The sequence below is a fragment of the Ceratotherium simum genome, chromosome 7, assembly GCF_057802395.1.
Source record: "Ceratotherium simum simum isolate JZ-2026a chromosome 7, ASM5780239v1, whole genome shotgun sequence".
NCBI classification, from domain to species: domain Eukaryota; kingdom Metazoa; phylum Chordata; class Mammalia; order Perissodactyla; family Rhinocerotidae; genus Ceratotherium; species Ceratotherium simum.
Window position 1 is genome coordinate 17,060,680 of NC_141906.1, and position 18,498 is coordinate 17,079,177.

At 42.2% G+C, this 18,498-nt stretch overlaps 1 protein-coding gene across 8 annotated transcripts in view; it reads right to left on the reverse strand.

Moving 5' to 3' along the window:
* Window positions 1–18,498, reverse strand: part of TEAD1 (TEA domain transcription factor 1) — a 255,710-nt gene that overhangs the window by 18,631 nt on the left and 218,581 nt on the right. The gene's annotated exons all lie outside the window — the stretch shown is intronic.

Here is an 18,498-nt window from a genome sequence, read left to right on the forward strand (position 1 = left end):
CACAAGTTCTATGGCCCTTTGGTCAATTTTTGCAGAGAGTGTTAATTTGGGTAGTCATCCCTTGAAATGACATGCTACATGTATCTATTTTGTTTTACTTTCTTGCATTTATACAGAATAATACTGTACCCTTGTAATAAAAGATCCATGAGGTTTTGAAATATGTGCAGAAAGCAGTCTATGAACTGGATTCATATTCACTAACCTGTAGATACGTTTAAAAGAACAGGAGAATCTGTCGCTGACTGGCCATTTGTTATGTATGTAAAAACAGAAACTTCGCTACAAATGACAGCATCCAGAGGGGAAATGGTTCCTATTAAAGACTGGCTTACAAAGATGCTAAATAATTAATACAAATTCTCACTCATTTAACATATTTTTATGATCACCTACTATGTGAGGCTTGTGCTAGACACTATATAGGACTACAACGCAATATGGGAGACGTGTACATAAAACAGCTATCATTTAGATAAAAAATAACTACCATGTCAAAGGTATTCGAAGTTCAGACAATGGACAGCAATACTTTCAACCAGGGGTATTATGTAAGGGATGGTGAAGATTTGAACACGCAGAGAAGGGCTGAGGGACCACTAGCTACAGTGCAAGGACTAAGGAGACCAGGAGAAACGAGTTGGAAATGCAGCTAGGGCTCAGGTCCTGGAGCGCTAAATATAAGGGGTGTGGATTGTATCCTGTACGAAATGGGGACCCCTTGAAAGTTTTGGCACAAGGAAGCGATGTGGTTAGAGGTGTGCTTCCGGGACACACGTCTCAGCATAATCTAATGCCCACTGGAAAAGGAGGTTGGCAGGCTGCTGCAGCGGCCAGATCACCGTTTATGGCTCCCTGCCCTCAAATATCTCCTGACTCCCTACTGCACACCAGGCACTGGGTGTGGAGCTGGGGATCAAAGATGAGCGAGAGCTGAGCCAGTCCCTGCTGTCAAGGGGCTCAGAGACTTAGGAGGGGGGACATCCCGACAGAGATAAGCACTCCTGAGAAGGCACAGGGGGACGTGAGAACAAACAGTGGGGAGGGGACCCTTGAGGTCAGGGAAGCTTCCAAAGATGATGCAGCTCAGATCCAAAGAAAGAAGAGTGGCTTATGCAGGTGGAGCATGCCGTGAGAGAGAGTGTGCAAAGGGTGCACAGCCAGAAACAAGGACCAGAAAAAGGCTGGAACAGAGAGAGCAGGGGAGAGAGGGTGGAAGGAGAGGCTGGGGAGGCGGGAGGGTTTGGGTCTTATATCCTAAAACCAAGGGAGACAGGAGTTGTAAGTGCTTAGGATGGGGACGGTGACTGGTCACGATCAGATTTGCACTCCAAAAAGGCACCCTGACCACAGCATGCAGACAACTCTGGACGAGAGTTAAGACTGAGCATAGGGATGTGTCAGGAGGCCATCAAAGCAGTCCAAACGAGAGACGATGTTTGGACCACCGTGGTGGCTGCTGAGACAGCAAAAGTGGATTTGATACGCAAATGAAACTCAGTTTTGTGAGGTTTGGTGCATTTTGACTAGCTAATTTTAATACCTTGACAGGCACTAACCACCATGAAGACCTGAGTCATCCTATATATTTTTTTAATAAGGATTTGCGTTTGAATTTTCTTCTTGAATTGAGTACCAGGAAAATGTCCGTTTCCTTAGGCAAAACTTCAGGTTTTTTGGCTTCAAATAAAAAGAACCATAAACTTTACATTCCCCTTTTTTCCTTACGTGCCAAGAAATTCAAAGCTAAATTCAGTGCTCAACTACAGTAATCAACTGATCCCGGCCCTCCTAATAGCTGCTAACAACCAGGGTACAGCTCCCTTTACTGGGCTCCAATCTGCTTTTACTTGTACTTATCCAGCTTTACATTATTCATAAATTTAGTAACGCTCCCTCACATTTTGCTTTTCGGAATTATGTGGGGCATAAATCGTAAATAAATAAAAACACCCAGGTGTGCATTTTTCTTACATTCAAAGGTTTGACATTGGGCTCCATGAAAGAACAGCTCAGTGCGAAACACTGGATGTCTTGGCCTGACTGTATCTGATTCTGGGCTCCCGAAGGCTGGAGAGGCCCCCAGGTCTACCTGAGCTCCAGCCTCCAGGGGAGAAAGTACCAACCTCCTGGGACCCAGGAGCGCTGACACTAGTTCAGCATTCAGCTTTCCAGGGCAGCGGCCACCTGGCGTGCACTGGACGTGGGCTCGCTAGAACCGCCGCTGCCTCGCTCTGCACCAGCTGAGAACAAGGCGCGTTTGGCAGTGGCGGAGTTTATGCTCTATTATGACGTAGTTTGTGCCAACAAATTTTAGCTTTTCTAAAAACACTAAAAACATGCAGGTGGTAAATAAAGGAAAAAAAAAATCTAACTGGAAAAAGAGTGTACGTTTTATTTCTACCCCTGAACTTGCCAACCTCCCCAGAGGTGACCAATGTTATCCGTTTCTCAAATGTCTTTCTAGAGATATTTAGCATTTAGATATTTAAGCATACACACTCCCTCTTTTTCGCACAACCAGTAAGCACTCTTCTAAACCTTGCTTAAGGGCCGGCCCCGTGGCTTAGCGGTTAAGTGTGCGCGCTCTGCTACTGGCGGCCTGGGTTTGGATCCCGGGCGCACACCAACGCACCGCTTATCCGGCCATGCTGAGGCCGCGTCCCACACACAGCAACTAGAAGGATGTGCAACTATGACATACAACTATCTACTGGGGCTTTGGGGAAAAAAAAGGAGGAGGATTGGCAGTGGATGTTAGCTCAGAGCTGGTCTTCCTCAGCAAAAAGAGGAGGATTAGCATGGATGTTAGCTCAGGGCTAATCTTCCTCACACACAAAAAAAACCTTGCTTAAAAAAATATTTATATATAGATAACTACATCTTAGAACTCATATAGTACTGATATAGAATATCAGTTTTAAAAAGAACAGCCATTTAAAAAACTGAACAGCCACTCTTTTTATGGCTGCATACTACTCTGTGACACAGATGTACCAGAATGTAACATGTGCCCTGCTGAGGAGTATTTAGGATGCTTCCCAACAACGGTGCAATGAGCGTATATGCAGCAGGAAAGGTGCATTAGAAATTACTTCTACTTTCCTTTCTTTCAACTTTAAAAAATTCCCAGCTTTGAAAAAGAGTATTAATGGGCTATAACTACATTGTTAGCTAATATTGTAATTCAAACAAACACATTATTTTGATGTAATCAAGTTGTTTTCATAGACTGGTGAACTATCAAAGCAGGTCGTGTCTCTGGTGTTAGGAGTGGAGTGGAGAGGAGACAGGGAAACAAGCGACAGCTCGGGGAGCCAACAGGACAGCTGACGGAGTTGGCGTATGTTTTTAAAAACGATCAACTTCTATTGACTTGGGTGATTTAACCAGGAGAGAAGTTTCCTAAGAAATGTACCTCAACTCCTCCCTAGGCACAATACTTTCTTTTCTTTCATTTTTTAATGCTCCATTTTTCGCTTCATTCCCTTTAGATGTGTTATTTTTGACAAGCAAAAGATATACAATATAAACAAACTTGGACACACAAAACCTAAAGCAAGTCTAGAAATAAATATACACGGTAATCTGTCAACATACGCAACTTAAAAATGCTAACCAAGTTTAGAATGGTATTCACCATAATTTGATGTCAGCAAAATTGCTGGACATTTTCACAGCTTTCGTGTTTCCAGCTCTACAAGTTTCCAGGCTTAAGTAATGTGTGTGAAAGTGGCTGTCGCGCTGCAACCGCATACCTGGTCGATTCGACGAGAGTGGATCCTTTTTAAGACCCTTTGCCTTTATTTGACAAAATTATTTTCAGTAATAACCAGCATTCCGTTTCACTGTTTTAAATTTTAAATACAAAACTCCAATAGTAGTAACAGAGAATGACAGAAGTGAAGTAACTCAAGTCCTGTTCCTTTGTCGCCATAACGACTGTGCCGTCATTGCTCATTCCCGAATCTACGGTTCAACCACGGAAAGAAGCTGTACCCTGGGGACCGCAGCTCAGATAATTCCAAACTGTTAAGAACTTCCTCTAGAAATGAATACAAGGCTGAGTCCACATGTGCTATTAAAGGATAAGCAATATAAGGGACAAGTAATGTAAGTGTGCTAATTTGAAGCATATATATGTATATACGAAATAAAAACTCAACACTAACTTCACCAATTGTTTAGGACTTAGGCCAACAAAGGATTTTGTGTGTTTGAGGAGTATTTCACTGATGGTATTGTTTACAACTATGGACACATGGTGATAATAAGAACAAAAATGATTTACAGACAGATTTGCCATCTCAACTTCTCTACAGACAACGACCCTCCTTATTGCCTGTACCTGGGGTGGACCATCCCCACCATCTCACCTGTGGTTCACCACTGCCCCTTAGAATATTTAATTGGGACTGGATGACCTGTAGTTGTAATTACAGGAAGTATCAAAAATGAAGCTATTAAAGAAGACACATTATAAAAACCTGCCCTCAGAAACCATCTCAACAAATTATGTTTTAAAGTTGTCAAACCTAACTTTTTTACAAAAAATTAAAGTATAGCACACAGAGAAGTACACAAATCACAAGTTTACAGCTTAATTTTCATAAAGTGAACACACCCATGTAACCAGTATCCAGATGAAGAAACAGAACAGAAGCCCTCCCACCCACGTTCCCTTCCCGTACAATCATCCCTGCACCTCACAAGGGTAACCTTGATCCTAAAACACCACACATCAGTTTTTCCTGGTTTTTTGAACTTCAAATAAGTGGAATCACAATGCGTTGACTCCTCTGGGTCTAGTTTCATTTGCTCAGCATTATAGCGTGATATTCAACTACGTTGTTGTGCTTACTTCATTCACCCTTGTTACTGTCAAGTATTCCACTGAATGAAAACCACCATGATCTATCCATTCTACTACAGAGGGACATTTGTGATGTTTCCAAATTGGACCTGTTATGAACAATGCTAATCTGAACATTCTCAGATATGCTTTTGATGAACACATGTATACATTTCTGTTGGGTATTCCTAGGAGTGGAATTGCTGGGTCATTAGGATTAGGTTTATGTACATTTTAGCTTTCATTTAGATAAGAGAGACAGAGGGTTTTTGAATTATTTCACTTTTTTTTAACAGTTTGAGAAAACTTTATATTTAATTATTAGTGTAAATTTAATAGGTTAGATTTTAAAAGGCCTCCCAACTAAGAGTAAATAATCAATTTGCTATTACAACTGCTTTGCAATTACTCTTGAACATGGAAAATAATCACGTAGCCATCCAACCATATCACAGCTGCTCTTGGGGAATTTTCTAGGAGGAGGTATTGATGTGAAAGATAATTATCTGTCAGCTGATGATATTATGATTATCCCAGGAAGAAATGTGGTCGCTGAACTCCCATGGAGCAGAGGTAATATGAAAGGAAGAATGCTAGCTTTAAATCAACGACAAAGGAGGCAAACTCTGTAAAGAGTCTGGGATGCGCGTTGAGTTCATTACCCACCCTACCGACTCATTTTTCCCAACTGAAAACTGTGGCCAAACCTATTTCATATAGTTCTGAAGGCAAGAAAATGAGAAAAAATGTGCCAGTATCAGAGATACAAACTATTTCTGCCTAATCAGCTTTTATCTGACAACAGGATATTTTCTAAAAGCAAATAAATATAAAAATCCAAGAAACAGCTAAAAACCAGCAAACGTATCTTCCTAGCAAATTCCAAATTCAAACCATATCCTATCCTTTGGGTACAAGCCAGCCTAAAACAGTTGGTCATGGGCCAGGTTCTGAAGTGTTAAAAAAACAAAACACTTGCAAACGTGTCTGGGGAGGGCACGTCCAGGCAACGGGCCCTTCTAAGGAATCTTTGCCCACTCTGCCCTAGAACTGAGACCCTACACATGAACTGGGGTCAGAGGCCAACTCTTTTCTCCTGCCACCCAATGCAGGAATCCTCTCTACAGTGCCCTGATCTGTGCTGCTGTCTGGCTATATTCCTTCAGATACAGGAAAATCATTACTTTAATAAAATACTTACTATGTGCTGGACAGACCTAATTGTTAGATAGTTCTTTTTCCTGTTGTATTAGTTTTCTATTGCTGCTTTAACAAACTACCACAAATTTAGCTGCTTAAAACATCAATTTACGATCTTATACTTCTGTAGGTCAGACATCTGACACGGGTCTCACCAGGCTAAGATCAAGGTATTGGCAGAGCTGTGTTCCTTTCTGGAGGCTCCGAGGAGGCATCTGTTTCCTTGCCTCTTTCCGCTTCTAGCCGCCACCCACATTCCCGGTCTCTTAGCCCCTTCCCCCATTTTCAAAGCCAGCAATATCAGGCTGAGTCCTTCTCACAGCACCAGCTGCCATCTCTCTAGATCTCTTCTTCTGCCTCCCTCTTCCACTTTTAAGGAACCTTGTGAGGACACTGGGTCCACTCAGATAATCCAAGCTATTCTCCCTATCTGCTGATTAGCAACCGTAATTCCTCTCTTCTGTGTAATGTAACACGTTCACAAACACCGGGGGTAAGGACCTGGACGTGATTCTGCCTACCACCCCCATTAAGCTCCAACTGGCGTCCCTGTAACTTCCACCTACAGCTCTGCCTTCTGGAATCACGCAGACCTAAGAACATTTCTCTAAGACAGTTCTGCAGTTCTCTTTCATTTCCCCCTCAACCTCACCTTTCCTCTCTCCCTTCTCACTCACGAGGTTCTTCAGGTCCAATCTGCTTCCTGGATTCAAGGTTGACATTTATTTTATTAAACTCCACCCTGATTTCAGACCTCCTTCCGTCTAGTCCGGATATTTGTGAATCTGACTCTTCATCTGCCGTCGTCTCGTCCCAGACATCTGACCGACAGCAGGGACAGCAGTCACTTCCTTGAGTCTCACTTCTCTCATCTCTAACCACAGAGAAGACCAGCTTCCAAAGGTCACCATAGTGACAGGAAGAAACAAGGCATATGAAACTCATCTTGTAAACTGTAACGTGCTATGCAAATGCACGTTTGCCGCCAATAATACTGATAACCACTCCTCGTCACTTGTTGATTTATACAGACCAGGACAGAGATGAAGACAGCCTCACGTCACCCTACAGAGACGTGACCCACTATGGAGGGTGGTTCACAATCAATAAACAAGATAAAAACTGTCCTCAGAGAGCCGGTCTGAGCCCCAAGCCATACTGATCCAGTGAGCGGCACAGGTGCAACCATGGCTTTTTCCAAATAGGAAAAGCAGTACTTTTTCTGATTTGTGAGTTTATAACAAGTCTTAAGTTTTGAGTATAACTGCTCAAATAGGTAAAAATTATCATCTTTCCCACAAAGATACGAATAGAGATGTTGCAGAATTCTTTCTGGAAATAAACAAGACAATTAACAAACATGTGTTGAATGAATGAAAGACTTTAGGGTCTATTTGTGGGCAAGTCCTGGAAGACAATATAAGGTCAAAATAGAAGCAGGTTACAATGCCACGCAGGGAGAGCCGACTGCATCAAACAGCAAAGAAACAAAAAAATGAGACCAAGTTTTCCCAAATTCTTCCCTAAATCATCTTCTCTTACACTCATTACTTTACTCCTGCAGCTGAAATACTGAAGTCACCAGACAAGACTTTGGATTGGTTTCTCTTCTATTACCTCTCATTCGTTTATTCATGGATGTATTCCATTGTTTAATGTTTTTGAAATTTTAAAAAAACACTAAAAATGCAATATTCTTCAAGGAATGTTCCTTTTCATTTCATGGGTGAGGAAAAAAGAGGCCTAGCCCAGTTAGGATCCAGAGCCTTCCAAGGGGAGGGCTGGGCCAGGGGCTCATCTCTGCAAAACCTCGGGCCTCTGGAAACCTGGCTCCAGGCGGCTGAAGGAGCGCCACGGTTGCCAAGAGAAGAACGGCATTGTGCAGCTCATGCAGAAGTGGCATTTGGCTGATGACAACTACTTTGTCACTGGCTTCAAGAGGGAAAAGCCTGCTGGAACAAAGAGGAAGCAGATAACTCCCAAATGCAGGGGAGAGGGCAGGGGCACCGGGACAGGAAAGGAGCAGGCTGTGGACACTCCCTCCCACTCATCTCTCCCTTCCACCCTGAGGGCTTAGAATTACTTGGTTGCAAAAATGAAAACATCAAGGGGATTGTCCCTGACAAGAGACAGGATAGTAGGCACCGATGGATGCAAGGAGACGCTGGCATTTTCAAACCACCACTTTGAATCTCTCCTCTTCATCCTCTCTGAGCAATGATCAAAGGACCAAGATTTCAAATTGTGAAGCAATTTTTTCCAATGGCAGCATCTGGCTCCTTGGCAGGCGGCACTGGGAGCTGGGCCCTGTTGTGGGCGGCCGTCCAGGCCTGCCACATGGTGAGGCTCAGCCAGGCAGGGTACCACGCAGCCTCGCAGCTGCTCCCACAGGCGCCGAAGGACAATCGCTCTGCACTGGGCCGTGAGCCGTGAGGCAGAAGCACCCCATGAGGCAGCGCTGGCAGGGGGGTCTTGAGGAAGCTGGCTGCTCCTAAACTCTCCCACCTGACTCATTTGCATGCATCTGCCTCCTGGCCGAGACCCCTGAAGCCAGCCCCTCTGGCATCCAGAGACTTGGGGTGGGGGAAGTTGGGACAGCTCCCCAGCAAGGCAACCTGCACGTGGGGAGCTGCTCACAGGGAAGGGAGCCTCTGAGTGTTCACTTTGGCCAGCCATTGTGCCCTGTCCAACACAAGGGGACAGCAGCTGCAGTCTGCTGCCACAGCTGTTTCAAATAAGAATAATAGGAGTAAACTCAGACCCTGCTCTTCAAGTTTCTTCCCACTAATTATGGCATATATTTACATCTACAAAATAGAAGATTTTAAAACACACCACCAAGAGCCTCTTTATTGTGCAGATTGGCACCCCTATTTGAATTTCATAAACATTTAGTACTTCAAAGAATCTGAAAACCTTGCTCTAATTACAATGCTTGAAAAGCCTGGCTGTTTGCATTGCAGATTCCTACAAATACCAGCATTCACCAAAAAAAGTTCAATTAATATCACCCACACGACATCAGGTAACTGCCACTGGTGACTTCACACAGTAGCTGGGATGAAAGAGCCAAGGTCTCAGGCCCAAGTGCAAAGCAGCTACACAGGCCGGTTCTTCCCAGCGGGGGCAGTTAACGAGTGCTGGGCGCCCGGCTGTGTCGGCCCCGCACATCCCCCATTTATCAGGTGTGTGAACACGGAGGCCCAGACCACCCTTTCCAAACCAGGAAACAGGACCCTTTTTGGTCTGGAGTTTTTGTTTACGAAGTCTTACATAAACAACAACAAATCAATCAATCAACTAACAAGTGTAGAGTTGCCAAATAAAATACAGAACACCCAGTTAAATTTGATTTTTAGAGGGCCGGCTCCGTGGGTTAGCGGTTGAGTGCGTGCGCTCTGATGCTGGCGGCCCGGGTTCGGATCCCGGGCGCGCCCCAGGGCACCACTTCTCCGTCCAACGCGAGGCCGAGTCCCACGTACAGCAACTAGAAGGATGTGAACCTATGACATACAACTATCTACTGGGGCTTTGGGGGGAAAAACATGAATAAATAAAATCTTTAAAAAAAAAAAAAAAAATTTGATTTTTAGATAAACAACATACTTTTTTAGTATCTATATGTCCCAAAGATTGCATGGGACATACCTACTCTAAAAAGATATACCTTGTTTATCTGAAATACAAATTTAACTAGGTGGCCTATATTTTTATTTGCTAAATCTGGCAATTCTACTAACAAGTTACCTTTACTGAAAAGAATAACAAAAATTGAGACTTACCCTCAAATTCCCATTGCTGTAAAAAGACATCTTACGCTCAAGATATTTTAAATGAGAAAAAGAACAAATTGCCAAGTAATACATGGAGCATAATTCTTTTTTTTTTAGTGAAAACAAATGGTGTCTGTACCATGTCTGTAGATGCATATAAAAAGTCCGGAAGGGACATGGCTGAGGGGGATCTCACTTGTCCTTCTATCATCTTTTGAACTGCTTGAACTATTTAGAATAAGCTTACACTGCTTTCGTAATGTAAAAAGTAAATGAAAATGGTGGCGGGTGGGTAGGATGTACCTTGGATCTCCACCTGCACAGGGAGAGGGGATTTCACACATCACCAAGGGTCTAGATCCAATTTTAGATAACTGACATAGATCCCTGAGGGGTTTACGACTATGTCCAGATAATCCACTGATTCCTTGCAAAACTGGAAATAAGCAGCCACTCTGATTGTGCCTCTTCAATTCCTTCCTTCTCAGGCTTTTCTTGAGGTGACGATCACAGACAGAAGCTATCGTGGCTCCCTCAACAGGGCAAGCAATGGGACACGCAGGTACACCGTGCGTCTGCTTTCCCCTGGACCTCTGGTTAGCAGCAGCTCTTGGTGGGACAGAGCCTTAGCATCTCAGCCTGTAACCATGGCAGGGAGCAGAGTTCAACAGCCCCACACAGGAAAGGATGGACCCCTGACCTTGGCTTTGTTAGCAACCACTGAGCCAAATGATCCAGGACAGAAAGCATTGGAGGAACAGCTGTCAGATGGATTCTCTCCTGAGGTCCACGGAGCTCCTAATTTAGATTCTGCCTAGATGTCCTGAAGAGTTCAAGGTTAAAAAAAAAAAAGTATCCGTGATCTGACTGAGGTTAAGGAATGGGGGGAAAAGCAGAGTGAGCTTCTGCTCCCATTTTCCAGGCTGTTCTGCCTTATGTTCTCAGGGAACTCGGAAAGGGTCTTTTAAATAAAGTGACTGCCACAGGGAATCAATGTTTCCACCCTCAACTCTCACCATTCTCCAGGTTCCGTAAGGCTCAGTGGCCAAGCGGACCCTCTGCCTCCTCCCAGTAGGACTCCCTGTCTCTGCACGTGTCCACTTCCCCTGAAAACTCTTTCCTACTCCCCTTCCACTGACCAAATTATTTCAAGATTCAGCTCAAATGCCATGTCTTTGTGAGGCCTTCTGGAATGTTCTCAGGCAAAAAGAATTCCTTTAACCTCCGTGCTTGCACATTTCCACTACAGCTCCTATCCCCTGCGCTGCCATTTATCTGCCTGTGTGTCTGCCATCCCACACCAGACCCTAAAGTTTGCCTCTTACTCATGTCTGTTTCCCCAGCTCTCTAAAGCAAAGTAGAGTTCAGTGAATGTTTGTTGAATGACTCACTAGTGATGTGGATATTTACTACCAATGCAAATGATTAAACTATCTTTGTAAGAATCTAACAACTCCAAAGATAGCTTGGAAAAGTTTTTGTATGTATCTGTGGAGGTCTCCTCCCCCTCTTCAGTAAATACCTTGGGAACGATTACTCAACAAACTATCAGATGCCGACTATATCTGCCTACAATATCAGAGCTGGCTAAGCAGCAGTTATATTATAGCACCTGATGGACAGCAGTTTCTCTAGGTGTACTGAGTGAAATAAAATAACTTTTCAGCCAATGAGTTAAGAAAAACATACAGCTGTTGAAAATCTGCCATACACATTGCACTGCTGGATAAACAAAAGCTACAGACAGGATATTCCTGCTCCCTGGGGGAGGCCTACAAAGGTTAAGACACTGGGCTCAGAAAACAGGAAGGAAGCAGTAACAGACAGCAGTCAACGCAGAAAGTGCTCAAGAGCTCCAGACAATTTTCTTAAGCAATCAAACCAAAATGAGTGGATGTGCAGGTTTACTGACTTCCCTATTCCCTATTACACGAAATAGCAGAACCTGTCTATCAAGAGATGACTTTTCACAAAACAGACCCTCAGTGAAAATAATCATATAATCATAATCTACCTCAAGAGAATTTATTATGGATTAGCCCTGTAAATACCTCTGAATATGGTGGTATTTCTGCTCATCTTCCTTCCACTTACATCATTCTGTCACTTAATATTGTTCATGTAATTTCAGAACTGAACACCATTTTGAGATGAGACAGAAGTCAAGAAAAATGGAAAACTTGTTGAACTGAAAGGCCTTTTCCTTATCGATTAGCAGTTTAAAACATGTGGGGAGCAACTTATTCCATTTTGCTAACTTCCTTTTCCATGAATAGCAACAGGGACATTTGGTTCCAAATGAGAGACTCGAGTCTACAATTCCAACCTAAATCATGCAGAATCCAATTAGCTACTCCGGAGGGCTCCACTCGGCTGAGTTACATGTGCACCCGATTTTTTCTCCGTAAATAAAGCCCCGTTGTTTTACTTATAGTGCCTGTCATTTTGTCCAACAAATGTGATTTCATTCCACCATGACACAAGCATCTTCCAGAGGCTGCCCTCTTTCCAGATAACTTGCTTTCCCTTTCTCTGTTTCATAAAATCTTCTCACGTCTGCTCTGGTTAGTAAAACTAGCCTTTCTTTTTTCTTCCCCTAGAAAAATAGGTTAAGAAAGTAAGTTGAATGACTATGAATATATTGTTAAGTGTTTACACTGAATGATCATAATTCCAAAAATTTTAAGGAAGCAAAACATTATAAATAAGCATAAATAACATCATATATCCTAGTTTCTAAGATACCACTTTTAATAATGATTTGAGAGGAAAAAACCATTATATTAAATGCATATAAAAAATTTGTGTTTTAACAACAGGATACATATCCATACAATTTCATTTTCACATTACTTTCTTCTTTATTATTCCAATCAAAGTTTGAGGTGAAGCCTTCATCACATTAATGATTCTTCTGAATAATTTTTGGCTGTTAGGTTTATAAGTAACATGTTAATAACATGTGGCTTTCTTTGAATTGGTGTCCCCAAGCTTGACACTCTTGAGCACTATTTGGACAGAGAGTAGAATTTTGAGGCCCCTCCAAAAATATTAGTTTCACTGCATTTCTTATTTGGATAGATCCATAATCTTGTTTATTTCCTTATGTGGCTGGAAATGACCTTCTTTTGAAAGTCACCTGCAAGCTGTACTTGAGTTTCTGCCTTTCAGGATGCATGACTGGAGCACACCCACCTCTTCTAACTTTGGGAATTCTACGATCAATTCCAAGACAGTTAGCATTTTATCCTACGTTAGCTGCACTGTCTGCCATATCTCTGGTGAATCTCAATGCTGACGTGAAGCACGGCTCTGTCCACTTGTGGGCCTCTGCCTCTCTCAGGGCCTACACAGCACCTGATCCTTGTTTTATAAGGAAAAATCGAAGTATGGCTATCTGCCAGTGCAAAATGTTGGTCTCATTGATCACAAATACGGTTCCACGCTCCTCCTCAATCATAACAACAATTTCAATGCGGCATCAAACTGTAATTTTTCTGAGATGTTTTAATTAGGGATTCAAATTTAAGCTAAAATTTGCACTAGCAGTGCATGGTACAACTAGTGCAAATAACTCAACTAAGGTGACAAGGAGACGGTGGGACGCTTTCTATACTGGTTAGGGTCACAAAGGGCAGGCAGCAATAACCACATCATGACTCACTCCTCTGTGGAGGGGCAGACAAGGTGCTTATGATGTCAACTGTAAGAAGCTTCCAGAACTGTTGACAGGGGAACAAGTACATGTCTTAGAATTGAGAGAATATGGTATGTTTAACCTTATCATCATTAGTCGTTTCTATAGAGAATGAGGAATGATTAAAGACTTGGAGTATAAAGAAAAAAATAGCTGCAGATGTATAGGAATTCAAAAATCAAAGTGACAACAGAAAGTTGTTTTGTTTTGTTTTCGATTATGCCAGCAAGGCTGATGGAGATGGCTGGTATACTTATTCACTGCTGGACTACTTTAGAAAGCAACTTGTTTATTTAGGCACATACAACTATACACACACACACACAAAAACCATATTTATCAATATCTAATAAAATAAGAATGGCTAAATTATGATATACCCAGTAAATAGGATATTACATAGCCAATAAAAACGGTAACTGGGGATATAATGACATATGGCTACATGGAAGGCTGCTTGATAAGGAAGAAAAGCTGGATACCAGATTTAACACATTCCTTGATTTAAACTACATAAACATGTATTACGTTAGTTATATTTGTGGTGCATTTAGGAATGCATCGAAAATCATATATTTCCAAGACTGTCTAGAACATTATGATGCTGCCTTTGTAATCACAGTGTAAAAACTACGCTGCTGTGCCCCCCAAAGGCAGCTAACAGGGTTGTACTGATCTCTCTAGTAAGACTCGGGATCCAATCTGAACTTTCTGGTAACAGGAGTCTATTCCCCTCAGCACACCAGAGCATCCCACAATAACAGGACTTCAGAAACAAACTGCTGCTTCACTTCAGTTACCACCACTGGCTTCTGTGCAAGTGAAATCACGTTAGGAGAGTCGCTAGTGACAGAGCTGCGCTCCCTGAGGAGGCCACACACAGTTAGTGGAAAGGGCATGGATTCTGGAGTCCAGAAGATCTGGCATCTATTAGCTGTGTGACTTTGCAGAAGTCATTTGCCTCTCCATGACTCAGTTTCTTTACGTGTAAAATGGGAATAATCACATGTACCTCATGGGGACTAACTAATTAATGTCAAGTATGTGCTTATGCCTGGCCCAGCTTCTGGCTCAAAGAAGAAACTCACTAATGGTCATGTTCACACTCTGTTGAGAAAGAAGCCCCTGCCCTCCTTTTCCTTCGAAATCATGTTTCCTCTCTTTGTAATTAAATATGGCGTACAATTAAAATTCGCAAGAGTGTATAACAAGTACGCAAGAAGGAACAGAAAGGAAATAAACAGGAGACTGTCCAGACAAGGAAAAGGTAAAGAATAAAAATAGAAACAGCAAAACGCAGAGAAAGTCGCTGTAACACTAAGTAAAAAGATCCTATTACTCTCTTGGCTCAAATATTGTTAAAATCACTGACTGCTCCTACTGCTGACACAACTGAACCCTGACTCCTTGTCTTGCCTAATTCTCCTGCCCACCTCCGTTTCCCATACAAGTGAAGCCCCATCTGCAAAGCATCTCAATGTGCCCGAGCTCGCCTGAATGCACCTCACATGGACCTGTGCTGGTGCCTTCACTCACCAGCCCCTCACCCACGACATTCGCTGCCATCCCTCCCTGCTCTAACACTTGCAGACATAATAGCTGAAAAAAGAGGGGACTGACCCCCAACAACTCACTGGTGGGAATGCAAAATGGTATAAACCACTTTAGAAAACAGTTTGGCAGTTCCTTAAGCTAAATACAGAGTTACCAAATGACTCAGCAATTCCACTCTCATGGAAAAATGCCAAGAAAAACGAAACCATATGTCCACACAAAGACCTGGGCACAAAGACTTCACAGCAGCATGATTCATAAAAGCCTAAAGTGGACACAATCCACAAGTCTACCAACTAGTGAATGGAGAAGCAAAACGTGGTCTATCTATACGATGGGCGAGTTCAGCAACAGAAAGGAGCTAATTACTGACAGGCTACAATATAGATGCACCTCGAAAACCTAAGTATAAGTGAAAGCCAGAGGCACAGACTGAATGACTCCTTTACATGAAATGTCCAGAGAAGGCAAATCTGTATAGATAGAAAGTAGATTAGTAGTTGTCTGGGTCTAGGAACAGAGACAGACTGCAAATAGGCACAGGGGATCTTTTTGGAATAACAGAAATATTCTAAAATTTGATTGTACTGATGGTTACACAACTCTAAATTTTTCTAAAAATCATTGAGTTTTATGGGTGATTTTTATGGTGTGCAAAATATACCTCAATAAGGCCCTTTAAAGAAAAAAAAATCTCACCAGATACACAGCCATTCACGGGGCACTTGTGTGTCCCCCACCATTAAGGTTTGCGAGATTCTATGGGTCACAGGGTAGAGGGGCACCCACACCGGCATCTTTGGCTCTGCCATGCATTTATGTTCTGGGGCCTGAGTCCTGGGGTGCCAGTCAGGGTCTTCCAGCCTGAAACTGCTCCTTGGCTCACTGCCATCGCATTCACGTCAAAGTGTCAAGTGGCAAAGAGCTGAGGTGCCCACAGCCTGGGGTATGTGCAGGTACTTCAGGTGGCCTCAGTATTTCCTCCACGGCAAACTCCCGACCCAGTCTAGCCCAACTGAGCCCAGGTTGGATGTGGCTGACATTCTGAAAACAGGATTTCACGACAAATCACATGAACAAATAACAGTCAGCGTGATTTTGACAACCCCGAGATTTCAGGAACTTTGAGAAAGAGGACAAAGGGAGGAGAAGAAAGGAGCCTGGATATAGGATCTCTGTTGAAATGTACTGAATTCACACGAAAATAAGAAAATCTGCTAAGTAAATTGCTAATACAAAAAATATTTAAGGCACTGTTAAACCTACTTAAGAACCACCCACTGGAAACACCTCCTGATATCCAAGGACAGATACTCCAAGTGTCATTCATTCTTAGTCATTAGCGGAAGCCAATGAGATTTCAAATTGCAGCAAATTGTAAATCTAACTCAAATTGCCTTTCCTCTTTTATTTTAACATAGTTACAACCGAACTTCTTTATAAAGTTTAAGTCTTGCTAACAACTATACTGAGGGCGTGCTGTCTTCTATCGTATTCATAGAAGTACTCAATTTTAGTTCTGCAAATCGTAATAAACTAATATCTAATCTCAGAGTAATTGTTTCTAAATTTGTACATCTCATACTAGCCACCACACTCTCAACATCTGCAATTGAGACCTCGTTATTTGGGGATTTATGACCAAAGGGCCCCATCACTGAAAGCCTTTATGAAAATCATCCCTTGAGTAAAATGGGGGAAATTTTGGAAGCAAAAACAGAAACAACTTTCTAAGCACTTTCCATTCCTCTTTATATTCAAATAACATGCTGATTATAAGAAATCTTATCATTAAAAATCAATACTGTTTAATTTGAAGGTACTGAAAATGGTTTCTTTTTATCATATCCTATAATTTCTGATTAATGTTAATTAATTGGGTAGAACAGCCTCTTTTTATATCCTTCACCACAGTGGTTCTCAAACTTTTTGATCTCAGGACCTCTTTCCACTCTTAAAATTTATGGAGGACCTCAAAGAGCTTTTGTTTCTGCAGGTTATATCGATCTATATTTTCTGCACTGGAAATTTAAACTGAGAAAATTTTAAAATATGCCTTACTTTAAAAATAATACTAAGCTCACTGCATGTTAATATACATCTTTTGTTAATCAGACATACCTATCTTTTCAAAAATAAAAAAAAAAATTAGTGAGAAGAGTGGCGCTGTTTTACATTTTGCAAATCTATTTAACGTGTTGCTTAATGGAAAATACCGAGATTCTCATACCTGCTTCTACATGCAACTTGTTGGGATTGAACTACATGAAGAAAATCCAGCCTCGCATAAATATGTAACTGGGAAAGGGAAGAGTATTTTAACGGGCTCTTCAGATAATTGTGGTCACTTTTCTTTGATACTACACCAAAACTTGACAAGCGATAGCTGAAAGGTTAGCTGCAGTGCGGAATCTGAAACCTCATCAATGAACTTGCGTACTGTTACATTCAAACCCACTGGTTTATCTTGCACAGTATCAAAAAATCACACTTGTTAATATGACTGTGTGGATCTCATCAGAAAAGTCTTTTAAGTATTGGGAAGCTGTCAAGTTCACTGAGGCTGATATGAGATTCCCAAAATTCCTATTTTTCACTTGAAAGCTCAAATTTTATCTTTGGCAACAAATACTGTCAGTTTTTTTCCTTGAGGTAGCAGGCAGCTCACTGCATTCATTTTCAATGTGTACTCCAGGTTCAAGATGTCATACAAGTCACAAAGAACATTCTTGGCGTGACCGGTTTTTTTTCTGTTTTATCTTTTTTAAACTGTGTGTGCATATGAGCCTGACTGAGCTAAGGCTTCAGTGGTTCATCCTATCGCTTTAGAAGCACCAGTGTGCATATCTGCAGAGTGCAAAAGGCAAACGATGTCTCCGTGTCATAATGAAAAGAGTTCTGATCTCACCAGCCCAGTGAAAGGATATTGAGGAACCCCCTTGGAGTCCACAGGCCACACTTTGGAAACTGCTGTGTTACCACATAATAACTGATCCCCAACCACCATTCAAATCACTGGGTGGCAGCCACCAATTCAGAAAGGGGAAGGTAGTGTGATTGCTTTTCAGGCTGCCCACATGTATCATCAGCCCCAAGAACATTAATATAAGTAGAACGCTACTTCCACAATCCAGATTCAGTGTGGAAGCATGAAAAATGAAATCTAGTTACCAGGCAAGAATAAAAGAAACAAACTAAATTTAATATGTAAGTTTCCTCCCAAGGAATTTAAAACATGAATTTTTCCTTAATTCACCCCCCATTTCTTGGGCTTTTTTGTGCAAGGCACTTGCTTAGTATTGGAGATACAGACAGTCCTCAGTGACTGACCCTGCGGCCAGGGTCCACGGGGCATGGAGCAGCCAGGAAACAGGGCAGAGGCACTCAAGTCAAACTGATCTGACTTCAAGCCCCAGGGCCCC